Source organism: Podarcis bocagei (genome assembly GCF_964188305.1).
Source record: "Podarcis bocagei genome assembly, chromosome: 12".
Lineage (NCBI taxonomy): Eukaryota > Metazoa > Chordata > Lepidosauria > Squamata > Lacertidae > Podarcis > Podarcis bocagei.
The window spans coordinates 42,204,841-42,219,090 of NC_138137.1; the positions used below are offsets into that span (position 1 = coordinate 42,204,841).

General features: G+C 47.8%; 1 long non-coding RNA gene across 3 annotated transcripts in view; it reads right to left on the bottom strand.

The window, feature by feature from the left end:
- The window catches only part of LOC308569886, a 62,952-nt gene that overhangs the window by 976 nt on the left and 47,726 nt on the right, over nucleotides 1-14,250 (bottom strand). For all 3 annotated transcript variants that reach the window (XR_014000902.1, XR_014000903.1, XR_014000904.1), the window contains one exon: nucleotides 1,764-2,432. This is a non-coding gene — a long non-coding RNA (uncharacterized lncRNA). The remainder of the gene's footprint in view (nucleotides 1-1,763; nucleotides 2,433-14,250) is intronic.

A 14,250-nucleotide genomic window follows, 5' to 3' on the forward strand; every position in this document is an offset into this window, starting at 1 on the left:
GGCAAGGGGGAGGGAAAAAACGTTCACTTTTGTGCGTCCCTCCCGGCGTGACGCTGCGCGCTGACGTCACGGGGCGGGGCTTTAATGGTGGTGTGCCGCGAGATTTTTTTCCGGTAAGCAGGTGTGCCGTTGCCCAAAAACGTTTGGGAAACACTGGTTTAGACCACAGCGCCACCCGCGTCCCTTGAACTATAACTAGGTAGACATTAAAAAAAGAATAAAATCCTTTGCTTTGAATTCTTGTAGTAAAAGATTTTGTCTCATTATTTAGTTTTATATTCTCCTAGTTAAGTTAACTTTGACTCTTCACTCTTTAAAGTTGGGGATAATTACCCCTTATTAGGCCCACAATTAGTCCTGATAATAATGATTAATAATGACAATAAGTTACATGAGTAATAAGCAAAGTATAAGTACAGACTATGGCTTGTATCTAGCTAAGTTCTACTCAGGGTAGACCCACTGAAATTAACGGACATAAGTTTTTTATTATTACATTTCTATCCCACCTTTCCTCCAAGGAGCTCAATGTGACATACGTGGTTTGCCCCGCTCTCTGTTTTACTCTCACAACAACCCTGTAGGGTAGGTTAGACTGATAGATGGGTGACTGGTCCAAGGCGAACTTCATGGCTGAGGGGGGATTTGAACTCTGGTCTCCAAGGTCCTAGTCAAACACTCTAACCACTGTGCCATGCTGACTCTTACCACCAGGTATCATATAAGTCTCTGCCTGACAGGCATGTTGTGCTGGCTTAGGTATTTATTTGCAGTATTGTAAGGACAGCCCCAGAAGAACTCAAGCTTCCAGCTGGTTAATCATGCCCATTAATTCCAATGGATCTGTTCTGAGCATGATTAACACTGGACACAGCTCTTAAAAACACTTTAAATGAACCAGTATTGAGCAGATGCTATAAGCTATATAAGTTGGGAAATACAACTATAAAAACAGCTTCAAATGCAATCTATATCTTATTAAGATCAACAGCAAAGTTTCCATTGAATTCAATGGATCTAGGTTTTGCCTTCAACAAATAAGCCTTTTTGCTCCAAGCTTGCATGTGTGCTCTTGGTATTGCTATGGAGTCACTGGTCTGCAAAGGTATGAAGTGTCTCCATCGCATTCAGGGTTGGGGCCAAGCACATGACTATGAAACACATGGTAACTGCTTGAAACCTCATGGGTAACAGCTCCCTGCCTATGGTCCTGTGCAGTCAGGGTCTTGATTCCAGTCTATCTCACCTATGCTGGTCTACACAGGCTGGCAGTGCATGCTGTCCAACTTTTGGAAACCCAAAACTGTAACACGCTTCTTCCGGGATGTACTCCTGGGTGAGTCATGTGACCCACGCCTCACTCTCCCAAAAAAGTACTTTTGGGGGTGAGAGCACAGCAACCAAAATGGGATGTCCTGTTTTTTCTGGGGCAGGTATGACTGTGGCTGTCCAGGGTCTCAGCCCAGAAGACTTTCCTCACTTTATCTACTTGCACTTTGACGTGCTTTCGAATTGCTATGTTGGCAGGAGCTGGGACCGAGCAACGGGAGCTCACCCCATCGCGGGGATTTGAACCGCCGACCTTCTGATCGGCAAGTCCTATGCTCTGTGGTTTAACCCACAGCGCCACCCGCGTCCCATCCACTTCATTAATAGCTGCCAAAGACTGAACTTGGGGACAAGCAAAGCATAACCACTGAGCCCTCGGCTTTCCCCCACTTTTTGAGAAAAGATACAGGCGAATGAGGAAGGTATCAACTTACCGTATCCTTCAGTAGGCTTTGCAGATCACAAATTGTGCAGGTCTACTATAGTTCAAACAGTCCTGGCAGGTATTTATTCAACATATTCTAAGGCCGGAGATTCTTTCACATTTTGCTAATTCTTCCAACAACTCTAAACTGCTCTAAGAATTGGAAAGACTTCTGATTATCAAGGCTGCTTTGGAACAGTGCAATCTGCTGTGATTCCTGCAGGCCCAGGACTTTTCAAAGGAATTTGTAGACATTAAAGGAAAAACAGGGGGGAAAGGGGGGGGGGACAAGCCAACGTCTTCTTTTTGCATCCTACATAACCAACGGCTTATGATTGCCTAAGGATGTATTTACTGTACAACTTTGTTGATGCCCATTTGACTACTGATTAGAGGATAGAAGATTTGTGAGGGATTAGAAAAGGCAAATGCCGAAAATATCAAGGCCAAGAACAAATGCGGTAAGGACCAGTTCTATACATGAATGGCCTATTAAGGGATAAGCATATGGAACAGGGAAATCTCTGGGATCAGGAAAAATAAACAGAATGGATAGTCTTCTGCTTTGAAGGTAAAGGTCATGACGGTGCCATCCAACCTCCACATTTCGAAGCTTTTGAAATTACAGCCACAGATCCCTTTGCAGGAGGTAGGAGGACTAAGACGCCAGCTGTTGTCCCTGAAAAATGCCAAGAAAAAGTTGACTAGAAGAAGAAGTTGTCAGATGTCACATTGTTGAAAGACGTGCTCTTGGTGGTATTCTAGAATAGCCTCGGCAAAATAGACTTGCAACATTTATCCATATTGCATTAAAACTTCTAAATGGCTCATAAGAAATATTAAAATTATCACTAAAAAAAAAGTAATTAGAAGCATTTAAAAGGTAATAAAAATAACAGCGAACTAAAAAGAGATTAAAACACATCAACATCTACCGTATTTTTCGCTCTATAGGACGCACCGGACCATAGGACGCACCGGACCATAGGACGCACCGGACCATAGGAGGGGGAGAACAGGAAAAAAAATATTTCTTGTTCTGACCCTCTAAAACAAGGTGCGTTCAAGGTGCATTCACCCAAAGCCTCCAGAGCGCAGCGGGAGGCTTCAGGTGGCTACCTTGGAAGCCTGGAGAGCAAGAGGGGTCGGTGCGCACTGATTCCTCTCGCTCTCCAGACTTCAGTGAAGGCAACCCGAAGCCTCTGGAGCTCGGCAGTAGTTCCCTCTGAGCTCCGGAGGCTTTAGGTTCCTTTTGACCTGCTCTTTGGGGCTGGCAGTGGGGGGAAGCCAGCCTCAAAGATCCGCTGCCCCCTGAGCTTGTGGGGCTGGCGGTGGGGGGAAGCACTGCTTTCTCCCACCACCAGCCTCAAAGACCAGGTCAGGGAGCAGCGCAAAGGCAGCAAGAGGGGCAGTGCTCCGTCTCCCTGTTCTGGCTTTGGGCTTAGCCGTGCAGCCTGCATTCGCTTTATAGGACGCACACACATTTCCCCTTAATTTCTGGAGGGGGAAAAGTGCGTCCTATAGAGTGAAAAAATATGGTATTTGTCCGGAGAGCTTGTCTTAACACAAATGTTTCAAGCAAGTGAAAGGAGTAAAGTTAGGCCACCTGCTTGGTGTCAATAGGCTGGGAGTTCCAAAGTTTAGGTGCTGTCACACCAAAAAAATCAGACCCCCCCCCCCCACCAATGTGTGGAATGAATATTATCTGTCGCCTATGAAAACACCGGTTTCACACAACCAAAGTGGTTGAGTGGGTTGGGGTGATCCCACAGGTAAACTGATCCCAATGTGTTCATTTACACACTCAAACAAAACTACAGAAATATGCCTTTGTTGAAAGTTATAGATAAAATACGAAATGTATAGGACAGAGTCGGGAACTTAACATGCACTTCAGCCCTTCAAGAAAAAAAAAGAAGTAAGTATATTTTTCAGCGTGTGTCCAATAAATGGCTCTTTCCTAATTAGAAATTTCCATAAAGCTACACTCAGCTTTTAAAGTAAAAAAAAGTATCCTATGTGCTTCGCAAGGTGCTTGGCTCTCACTGGGAGCTGGATATATTTCTGCTGAGTTCGGCCATAAATGGGCCAACTACTGATGGCAAACAATATAATTGCCTTCTTTATTAAATTTCACAAGCAGAGAAATGTTTTAGATTCTTGTTGAACCTTTTAGAAAAAGGCATTAGCACCACAGCAGTGGAACTCAGGCTAGAGATGGATGAGCTTGCCCCCACTTGCCTCGAGTTGAAATAAACCAGGCTGTTTCTGGAAAAGTCAGAAATAACTGGGTTTATTTTCTGAACTCGTCTGCCAGCCCTCCATGAACCGGAAGCTGCCTGGTATCATAGAATCACAGTATCGTAGAGCTTTGGAAGGGGCCCGAGAATCATATAGTCCAGCCCCTTGCAATGCAGGAATCTCAACTCAATAATACACGACAGAGGGCCATCCAACCTCTGCTTAAAAACCTTCAAGGAAGGAGAGTCCACCACTTCTTATGGGAGTCTGTTCCTCTGTTGAACAGCTCTTACTCTCAGAAAGTTCTTCCTGATGTTTAGTCGGAATCTCCGTTCTTGTAACTTGAATCCACTGATTCAGGTCCTAACCTCCAGAGTAGGAGAAAACAAGCTTGCTCCATCCTGCATGTGACAGCTCTTTACGACACGATGCGATAATCTTTATTGCCATTGTCCCATACAGAACAACGAAATTGAAAATCTACACCAGACATTCAAAAACCAACAAGCCTGCTATCCCAGCTATCCCAGCCTGGTTAGCCCCCTAAAAACTCTGATAGCCCATAATTAATACAATAAACTCCCATAGAGACTACCTTACACTGCGTTTAAAACCAAAATTGCATTTGAATAGAAACTGTTTCTCAGGCGGCTAGTCCTTTAGATATCTAGCTCAATAGATATCTGAAGATATCACCCAGAAGAGTTCTGCTGGGCAGCAAAGAGAGGGTGCAGTGGAGATGGTGAAAGAACATTAGTAATAACACCTGATTTGTACTCTTCATGCAAACTCTGTTCAATGTTTGAATTCATCTCTAGAAGCGAAAACTTAAAAGCCACCTGACTTGCACATCTGTGGCTTGCACTTTGCATCCTATCAGCTTCAAGTGCTGATGGGTCATCGGGGCTCAGTGGAAGAGCACATGCACTGCATGCAAACAAACAAAACCCCCAAACCCAAACTCATGTCCCATCCCTGGCTTCCCCAGGTAGTGTTGGGAAAGACACATGTCTGAAAACCTGGAAATCCCAGTCAGTGCAGACAGTGGTCCAGGTTTGTACGAGACAGCATCCTGTTTCAGAAACTGTATTTTTGGTATTCATGCAAAAAAGGTGCACAAAGACTGTTGAAGCATAACGGTGTCTGAAAGAAGAAAAACTAATGCAAAGAAGTCTATAGCGTACAGGGCATGAGCATGGGTGGAAGTGGGGCTGTGTGGGGTGGGGAGAGCTGGTATTACTTTCAAAATTACTGCCTTGTTCCATTCTTTTGGGAAAGCTCAAGATCTATTTCTCTTTAGGGGGAGAAAAAATTGCCTGTCGTGGTGAGCAATTTCATAATCCCCCCCCCTTGATGGTCTGAATAGTTTTGTCTGAAACAGCCAAAGCTATTAGACCAAACTGAGGCATTTCTGAACCCCCCTGGGGTGCAGAATAAACCACAGGTGAACATCAAGTAAAGCAGGAATGAGTTAAGCCTTGTTCACACCTGTTTCTAAGCTCTTCCCTGTTGTGAAATCCAACAACACTGCGGTGTGTGTTCAAGCGCCAGGACAATGGTGGTGGAGCCAGTTGGTTGGATTTTACCCATCCGGTCCTCACTGGGCTGGGAAAGAAGTCAGCACCCAGGTGGAAAACAGCCAAGCAACTGGCCTCACCCACCATGCTTCTGGTATTCATACCCCACACAAACTGCAGCGTAGTGAAATGTCTGTGCGAAAGAGATTTTATTATTCAGCTATTGAGGCAAATTGGCTTCCATATTTCTTCCATATCAAAGGGGAGAAATGGTTTCCCAAATCCCACAGAGAAAGTCACTGCAGACTCTGCAGCTATCCAAATTTTTATTGCCTGAGCTACCTGCTTGCAGGTTTTTACCCTCAACAGCCAGTTCTAAGTAAAAGTTTCGAACAGGAACATTTACCTCCCCAAGTAATGAAGCAGATGCTATTACTGCTAAGTGATCAATCGATGCATATTAATAGCCATTCATTCTATGACAGGGTGAAATGATGTTGGCTCTCTAAAATATGCTGCAGAGAGCAATATTTCATGGGCATCAGAGACTGGGATTGGATCTCTATTCACCCCAGTTTGACTTGGGAATACCCACTTCTCCTTTCACACCAACATAAAACTAAAGGTTGTTTCTAATGCTGTGCTATCCCACCCCCTTTCTCTCCCCTCCTCATGCTACCCCACCTGCACAGGGGCGCCAGGTAGGGGGAGTGGGGGCAGGTCCCCCCAAAAAATCAGTGAAGGGGCCAGGCCCCCTAAAAGTTCCATGGCAGCTGGAACTTTGAGGTCACAGTAGCTGCAGTGAGATGGAGCAGGGTAGCTCAGTTGGTTAGAACACTGTGCTGATAACACCAAGGATTCAGGTACGATCCGCGTTTGGTCAGTTGCATATTTCTCCATGGCAGGGGGTTGGACTAAATGATCCTCAGGGTCCCTTCCAAATCTATAATTATATGATTCTCTGTGCCTGCTCCTGTAGCACAGGATGAAAGGCCAGGAAGCATATTCTCTAAATTCCAGCAAGGTGGAAAAAGAGGAGTTGTTTCTTAGACTGCTAATATCTGCACAAAGGTACCCAGATATTAGCAAAGCACTTGGATAGCATTCATTACATTAGATGTTCTTTAACGGTAAAGGAATGAAAGTAACTCAGTGGTAGAGCACCTGCTTTGCATTCAGAAGGACCCAGGTTCATTCCCCAACATCTTCAGGGAGGACTAGGGAAGATTCCTTGCCTGAAGCTCTGGAGAGTTACTTCAGTCAGTAGAGACAATACTGAGATAGATGGACTCCGTGTAAGGCAGCTTCCCGTGTTTCTATGTAAGAATACGAGTAAGAGAAAGATTCCCCCTCCCTCTCTGGCTGCCTAAAAGAGATAAATTGCTTGTAGGTTCTTAAATTATGAAGAGTGAGCGCCATTCACTTTTATTGACAATGCTGCAGTACTCTGTGGGAGAAACGTTTTGCCACTACTCAGCACAAGCGATGGCAAGACGGGGTACTTTGTCTAGGTTGGAGCTAGCTGGAAGGAACTATACAAAAACATTTCTTGATAATAAGACATTGGCAGTCTCCTGGGAACGCAGGCCGATAGTTTGCACATGTTAATTTCACCTTCTTGCAAAATGCTCTCTAAAAAGATGGTAGGCCTGAAGTCATAGATTGCAATCCAACACAGAGTCAAGCCCATTTGTTGTTGCGCTAGGCTTTGACAGCTCAATCCTATACACATAGAATAAAAGAGTTGGAAGGGACCACCAGGGTTATCCTCCTGCAATGCAGGAACCAACATGGGGCTCATTCTTTACCGACTGAGCTATCAGGCAGTTGTAATTGCCAAAGGATTGGGCCTAGTTTATGTTAATCACGCTTGGTTCCCAATGAATCAGCATGACTTAGACAATCTTTTCACAGTGATTTCAGGGAGACCTAAGTACCACCAAGTCCGACCCAGTGACTTCTTAAGGGTCAGAGGTGCCCCTTGAAACTATGTACTCCAGTGCTCTGCCTGGGAAGCAGATACTCAGAATATTCCCAGTAGATGCTTGTCCACAATGAACTTCAGGTATAATTCTGGTGTCACTCACAAGTTAGGGACATTGGAAGCTGCCTTATAAGGAGTCAGACCATTGTTCTACCTATCTCTGTACTGTCTATACCAGTGGTAGCCAAACTTGGCCCTCAAGCTGTTTGGCACTACAATTCCCATCATCCCTGACCACTGGTCCTGTTAGCTAGGGATGATGGGAGTTGTAGTCCAAAAACAGCTGGAGGGCCAAGTTTGGCCACCACTGGTCTATACTGACTGGCCGTGGCTCTCTCTGATTTCAGAAGAGTCTTTCCCAGCCCTGCCAGGAGATTCCAGTGTATATGACCTGGGACCTTCTGTATGCAGAGTAGAATAGGTTCTCCACTGCTGAGTCTTTCAATCTCAGCATTTATTGGAAGACAATGAGACTCTTAGAGTATAGCATAAAGTTCTACTATAGCTATTTCTATGTAAGCTAGTTATGTGCTTTATTGCCCTGGATAATAGTATGCTGCTAATGTTGTAAACAGACAGGAAGGGTATAATTACAACTAGTCAAGAGTTAATACATTGTTCTGAAATGCATTCGTGAGGGCCAGTTTCCCAAAGCCTTGAAAGTGTTTCACATGTTTGCTTGAATAAAACTGTTGAAGAGTTAAAGTGTGTGGTTTTTTGTTTGTTTGTTTGTTTGTTTGTTTGTTTGTGTGTGTTCTAAACTGGGAATCTTAGTCTTGTGGTGAGTGCCTGAGGGCCCTGCTCCTTCTTGCCACTTACCATCTGGCCTGGGGCGGGGCCTGCGGCCTCACAAGGACTGCTCTGCTGCCCAGGAAGACTCCCCTGTGGTGAGTGCTTGAGGGCCCTGCTCCTTCTTGCCACTTACCATCTGGCTTGGGGCGGGGCCTGGGGCCTCACAAGGACTGCTCTGCTGCCCAGGAAGACTCCCCTGTGGTGAGTGCCTGAGGGCCCTGCTCTTGCCACTTACCATCTGGCTTGGGGCGGGGCCTGGGGCCTCACAAGGACTGCTCTGCTGCCCAGGAAGACTCCCCTGTGGTGAGTGCCTGAGGGCCCCGCTCTTGCCACTTACCATCTGGCTTGGGGCGGGGCCTGGGGCCTCACAAGGACTGCTCTGCTGCCCAGGAAGACTCCCCTGTGGTGAGTGCCTGAGGGCCCTGCTCTTGCCACTTACCATCTGGCTTGGGGCGGGGCCTGGGGCCTCATAAGGACTGCTCTGCTGCCCAGGAAGACTCCCCTGTGGTGAGTGCCTGAGGGCCCTGCTCCTTCTTGCCACTTACCATCTGGCCTGGGGCGGGGCCTGCGGCCTCACAAGGACTGCTCTGCTGCCCAGGAAGACTCCCCTGTGGTGAGTGCCTGAGGGCCCTGCTCTTGCCACTTACCATCTGGCTTGGGGCGGGGCCTGGGGCCTCACAAGGACTGCTCTGCTGCCCAGGAAGACTCTCCTGCGTGAGTGCCTGAGGGCCCTGCTCCTTCTTGCCACTTACCACCTGGCCCAGGGAGGGCCTGACAGGCCTCACAAGGACTGCTCCTGCCACTTACTATCTGGCCCAGGGTGGGGCCTCACAAGGATGGTTGTTGCCATTGATGCTGCTACTGCCCAGGAGGACCCGGAGGAGTGCAGAGCTCTTTTTAACATGTTTTGTTTTGTTTTTGTTTTTTAATATTTCCTTTTCCCTTTCGATTCTATATATGGGGGTGGGATGGATGTTTGGGTGGGCTGGGGAATTTGTTAGATTTTGATGAATTTGTAATTTTTGCAGTTTTGTTTGTATTGTTTTATTGTTTTCTGGGTTGTTTTTGTTTTTTGTTTTTATTGTTTTAAGGTTTTATTGTTCTAGGCTGCGAAAGAATAATATTAATTGCCATCAATGGAGGCCACTATGAGGCCTGGGATTGCTACCGTGGAGGGGCGAGGGAGGTATGGCGGTGGGGGCAGATGTTACAGGCGAAGGGGATCGAGATATGGATACGCTCGTACCCTTTCCAATCTGCGCCCCATCCCGAGGGACGAGGGTAGGGTGAGCAAGGATTACTCACCTCCGTCACTGGTGCTGTGCAATGCCAGGTCTATAGGCAATAAAACCGCCACCCTGCGAGATTTCTTTATCTCGCAGGGGGTCGACCTGGCTTGTGTGACGGAGACCTGGGTGCGCGAAGGGGCAACAGTTACCTTACGAGAGATGGCGCCCCCGGGTTTCTCTGTCCTCCACCAGTCGCGGACTGTGGGCCGGGGGGGAGGGGTGGCATTATTAATCCGGGAAGATTGTCCTTTCAGGGCTCTGCCATCGCCATCGATTCCCGGCATTGAATGTGTTGGCCTAGTGTGGGGCTCCGAGGTGAGCTTGGCTGTCTGGCTGGTGTACCGGCCACCTAGCGCACCAGCAGCCACCCTGTCAGGCCTATTGGAGGCGGTGGCCGGCTGGGCCTTGGAGTTCCCTAACCTATTGGTATTGGGGGACTTCAACATCCATGCTGATGCCACTCCCTCCTCACAGGCTCTGGACCTGGTGTCTTCCATGGCGACACTAGGGCTCTCCCAGTTTGTTTCGGGCCCCACACATCAAGCAGGCCACACGCTGGATTTGATCTTTGGCGTCGGTATAGATGTGATCATGTCTCCTTCGATTAAGGTGCCATGGTCTGATCACTACGCTCTGAAAGCCAGGATTGACTTTCCACCCCCACCCTGCTTAGGTGGCGAGCCAATTTGGGCTCGCCCGCAGAGGCTGATGGACCCTGAGAGATTCCGCCAAGCCTTGCGGGACCTTGCTCCCCCTGGCGACTCATTGACAGAGCTTGTTGAGGACTGGAATGCCCAGCTCCTGGCAGCCATCGATGAGATCGCACCTAAGCGCCCTCTGCGACCCCGCAGAAACCGGGCTCCCTGGTTTACCGAGGAGCTCCGGAAAATGAAGCGGGACCTTAGACGGCTAGAGCGAGTATGGCGGGGTGCCCGTGACGGAGCCTCAAGAACATCTTATAGGGCTTTTATGAAAACCTACGAGATGGCGGTGAAGGCTGCTAAGAAGTCATACTTCTCGGCCTCCATTGCATCCGCTAGCTCTCGCCCAGCGCAATTATTTAGTATAATCAGATCTTTAACGTCCCTTGAGGGACAGCCAAATTTAAATAACAAATTGACACACGGCTGTGAGGCATTTGCGAGCTTTTTTGCGGAGAAGGTCTTGTCGCTCCGCCATGACCTCCCTGCCAATTTGGATACAATAAAGGAACTGGAGGCCCCTCGACTGTCCTCGGGTCCAGTATTGGACCACTTCGACCAGATATCCCCAGCCGATGTGGACAGACTCCTCCGAGCTGGAAAGCCCACCACCTGTCCTCTCGACCCGTGCCCGTCTTGGCTGATTAGAGCGTGTCCAGACGAGGTGCGGGCCCTCCTGGGGGATATCATCAATTTGTCCCTTGGCACGGGGACATTCCCAGGGGAACTGAAGGAGGCAGTGGTGCGCCCGCTCTTAAAGAAAACATCATTAGATCCTTTAGATCTATCCAATTACCGCCCAGTTTCGAATCTTCCGTTCCTGGGTAAGGTGATTGAGAGAGCGGTTGCTGAACAGCTTGGTGGGTTTCTGGATGAAACATCGGCTCTGGATCCATTCCAGTCCGGCTTCCGCGCTGGTCATGGGACCGAGACGGCTCTGGTCGCCCTAACAGATGACCTTCGTAGACAGCTGGATCGAGGCGGGTCGGGGCTGCTGATTCTTCTAGATCTATCAGCAGCTTTCGACATGGTCGATCACGAACTTCTGGACCACCGCCTTGCCGACGTGGGGATCCAGGGCACAGTCCTTCAATGGCTGCGCTCGTTTCTCTCTGGTCGGGGACAGAGGGTGGCGCTTGGGGGGGAATTGTCATCGCGCCACTCCTTGGTGTGTGGAGTACCTCAGGGTGCGATACTCTCCCCGATGCTTTTCAACATCTTTATGCGCCCCCTCGCCCAGCTTGTTCGGAGTTTTGGGCTGGGTTGTCATCAGTATGCCGATGACACCCAACTCTATCTGTTGATGGATGGCCATCCTGACTCGGCCCCAGACACACTGACCAGATGTTTGGAAGCTGTGGCTGGATGGTTACGTGGGAGCCGGTTGAAGCTAAATCCTTCGAAGACAGAGGTCCTGTGGCTGGGACGGGGCGATATGGGATTGGGGGGGCAACTCCCATCTCTTGCGGGGGCGCAATTAGTGCCAGCACCGTCCGTTAAGAGTTTGGGTGTAATCTTCGACACCTCCCTTTCCATGGAGGCGCAGATTGCAGCTATAACAAAGGCGGCATTTTTCCATCTCCGCCAAGCTAAGCAGTTGGCTCCTTACCTCTCTCGCCCTGACCTAGCCACTGTGATCCACGCGACGGTCACCTCCAGACTGGATTATTGTAACTCGCTCTACGTGGGGCTGCCCTTGAGACTGACCCAGAAACTCCAGCGGGTGCAGAATGCTGCAGCGAGACTCCTTACGAGGTCTTCGCTGCGAGATCACATTCACCCGGTGCTATACCAGCTGCACTGGCTCCCGGTGGAGTACAGGATCAGGTTTAAGGTGCTGGTTTTAACCTTTAAAGCCCTATATGGCCTAGGACCCTCGTACCTACGGGACCGCCTCTCCTGGTATGCCCCACAGAGAAACCTACGGTCTTCAAATAAAAACATCTTGAAGGTCCCAGGCCTCAGAGAGGTTAGGCTGGCCTCAACTAGAGCCAGGGCTTTTTCGGCTGTGGCTCCGATCTGGTGGAACGCTCTGTCACAAGAGACCAGGGCCTTGCGGGACTTGACATCTTTCCGCAGGGCCTGCAAGACAGAGCTGTTCCACCAGGCCTTTGGCCAGGGCACAGCCTGACTCCCTCCCTCGACAATCTTCGCAGAGCTCTGGCCCAATGGTTGCCAGTGGCTTGAATTAATTAATTTTTATAATGAATGATTTTAGAATGTTGTTTATGTTGTACTTTTGTACTGTTTTATTGTTGTTAGCCGCCCTGAGCCCGGCTTCGGCTGGGGAGGGCGGGATATAAATAAAATTTATTATTATTATTATTATTATTGTTTCAGATCAAGAAAATCCACGTTACTTATGAAGACACCTGAGCGAAAGAGAGACAGAGACTAATAATAATAAATATTGTAATAAAATAATGAAATTCTGGAACGGATCCTAGAGTTCTGCTTCTCCTCAGATATTGGCTTGGGGTTCAGTATAGCTATGATGACTCAGTGGAGTAGTTGCTGAGTCATAATGAGGAACTGGGAGGAGACCAGGGCTCATAGTTTTCTTCTGATACAGATAATATCTGGAGGGCGTTACACTCTTATGCTCTGTCATCTAGCTGCTGGCCTAGTACCTGTACCCTGGAAGAATTATTGTGTTGTCGTTGTCTGTTTCGGATGCAACCCTCAAGTCACTTCCTCAAAAAGTCATTACAATTTTGTTTGACAATCTTTCAGAGTCAGTGTAGTGCAGGAGAGAGACTAAGAAAGGACTCATATCTAAGTAAATGGGAAGTATAAGGATATCTGCTTGAAGTGTGGTGTTTGTAAGTTGCTGCTCTGTTTATTTTATATGAATGAATATGACTTTGTATAATTGGTATGCGTGTGAAATATTTATTTATTTTAAGTGGGCTCGAATTGGGTTAAAGTCCCCCTTTCTTCCATGAAGCTCACTGAGTAACCTTGGGTCGGCTTAACCTACCTCACAGGGTTGTTGTGAACTCCGCCTGTCAGCACTCTGAGATTAGAAGAGATAAGAGATCAGAAGAGCCCTGCAAGATCAGGCCAGAGGCCCATTTAGTCCCAACTGCCCACCATACCACCTTTGAAATCTGTGGTACCAGGGAAGGTCTCACAAGGGAGAGGGATCTTCCCAAGGGATTCGGTGTTTTTCTGTGTGGAGAGACAATGCTCATTGCCTGGAGAGAGGGAGCAGGCAGCAATGGCTGCATCTGCATGCCAGGTTTTGCTGACGGACTCTCCCAGGATGCCCAGACCTCAATAGATGTTCAAAGATGCAGACCCCTGATGCAGTGTGGCATGGGATAAACCTCTACCCCCTTTGAAACTTCCAAGCAGGCACACACTTAATTACAGCCCTTGCTGCAAATTAAATGACTTTGCTTTAATTTAGTCCCTTGCTAAACACCTAATAAGTTTTTCCTGACATATGCTGTATCCACAAATCATTATTTTGCCCCCCAGTGGGCACACTCGCACAGAAACAGGTTCATCAGATATAGAATCAATTTAAGCTAATGGTATGTGAAAGTATTGTAAAATTATTTCAGATTTAAAAGCAAGCAATTTTTAGAAACTGACTCTGGCCTGATCTCATATATTCCAGTACAGCCCCCTTGAATTTTGTCCCTGTGTGTGACAAAATAAGGCTCAAAAATGCAGGGGGGAGCTTAGTTCTCTCTTACTGCAGAATGAAGTGGCCTTTGTAAGAATCTGACTCAATGACAATTTCTGATCTGCGAGTGATCTGCAATTTTGTCCACAAACCAGCCTCTGGAAATCTGCTTTGTGATTCCCCGCCCCCTCCGTCTTTCCCCTCTTTTCTTTTTGTTCTGTTTTCATTCTTCAGAAATGAAATTCAGCTAACTGACTCAACTCACTTCAAACTTTGTTCCCTGACTCAGGAGGAGCAGCTGCAAAAGTTCTTCCATTTCCCACATCTAACCCATGCTGG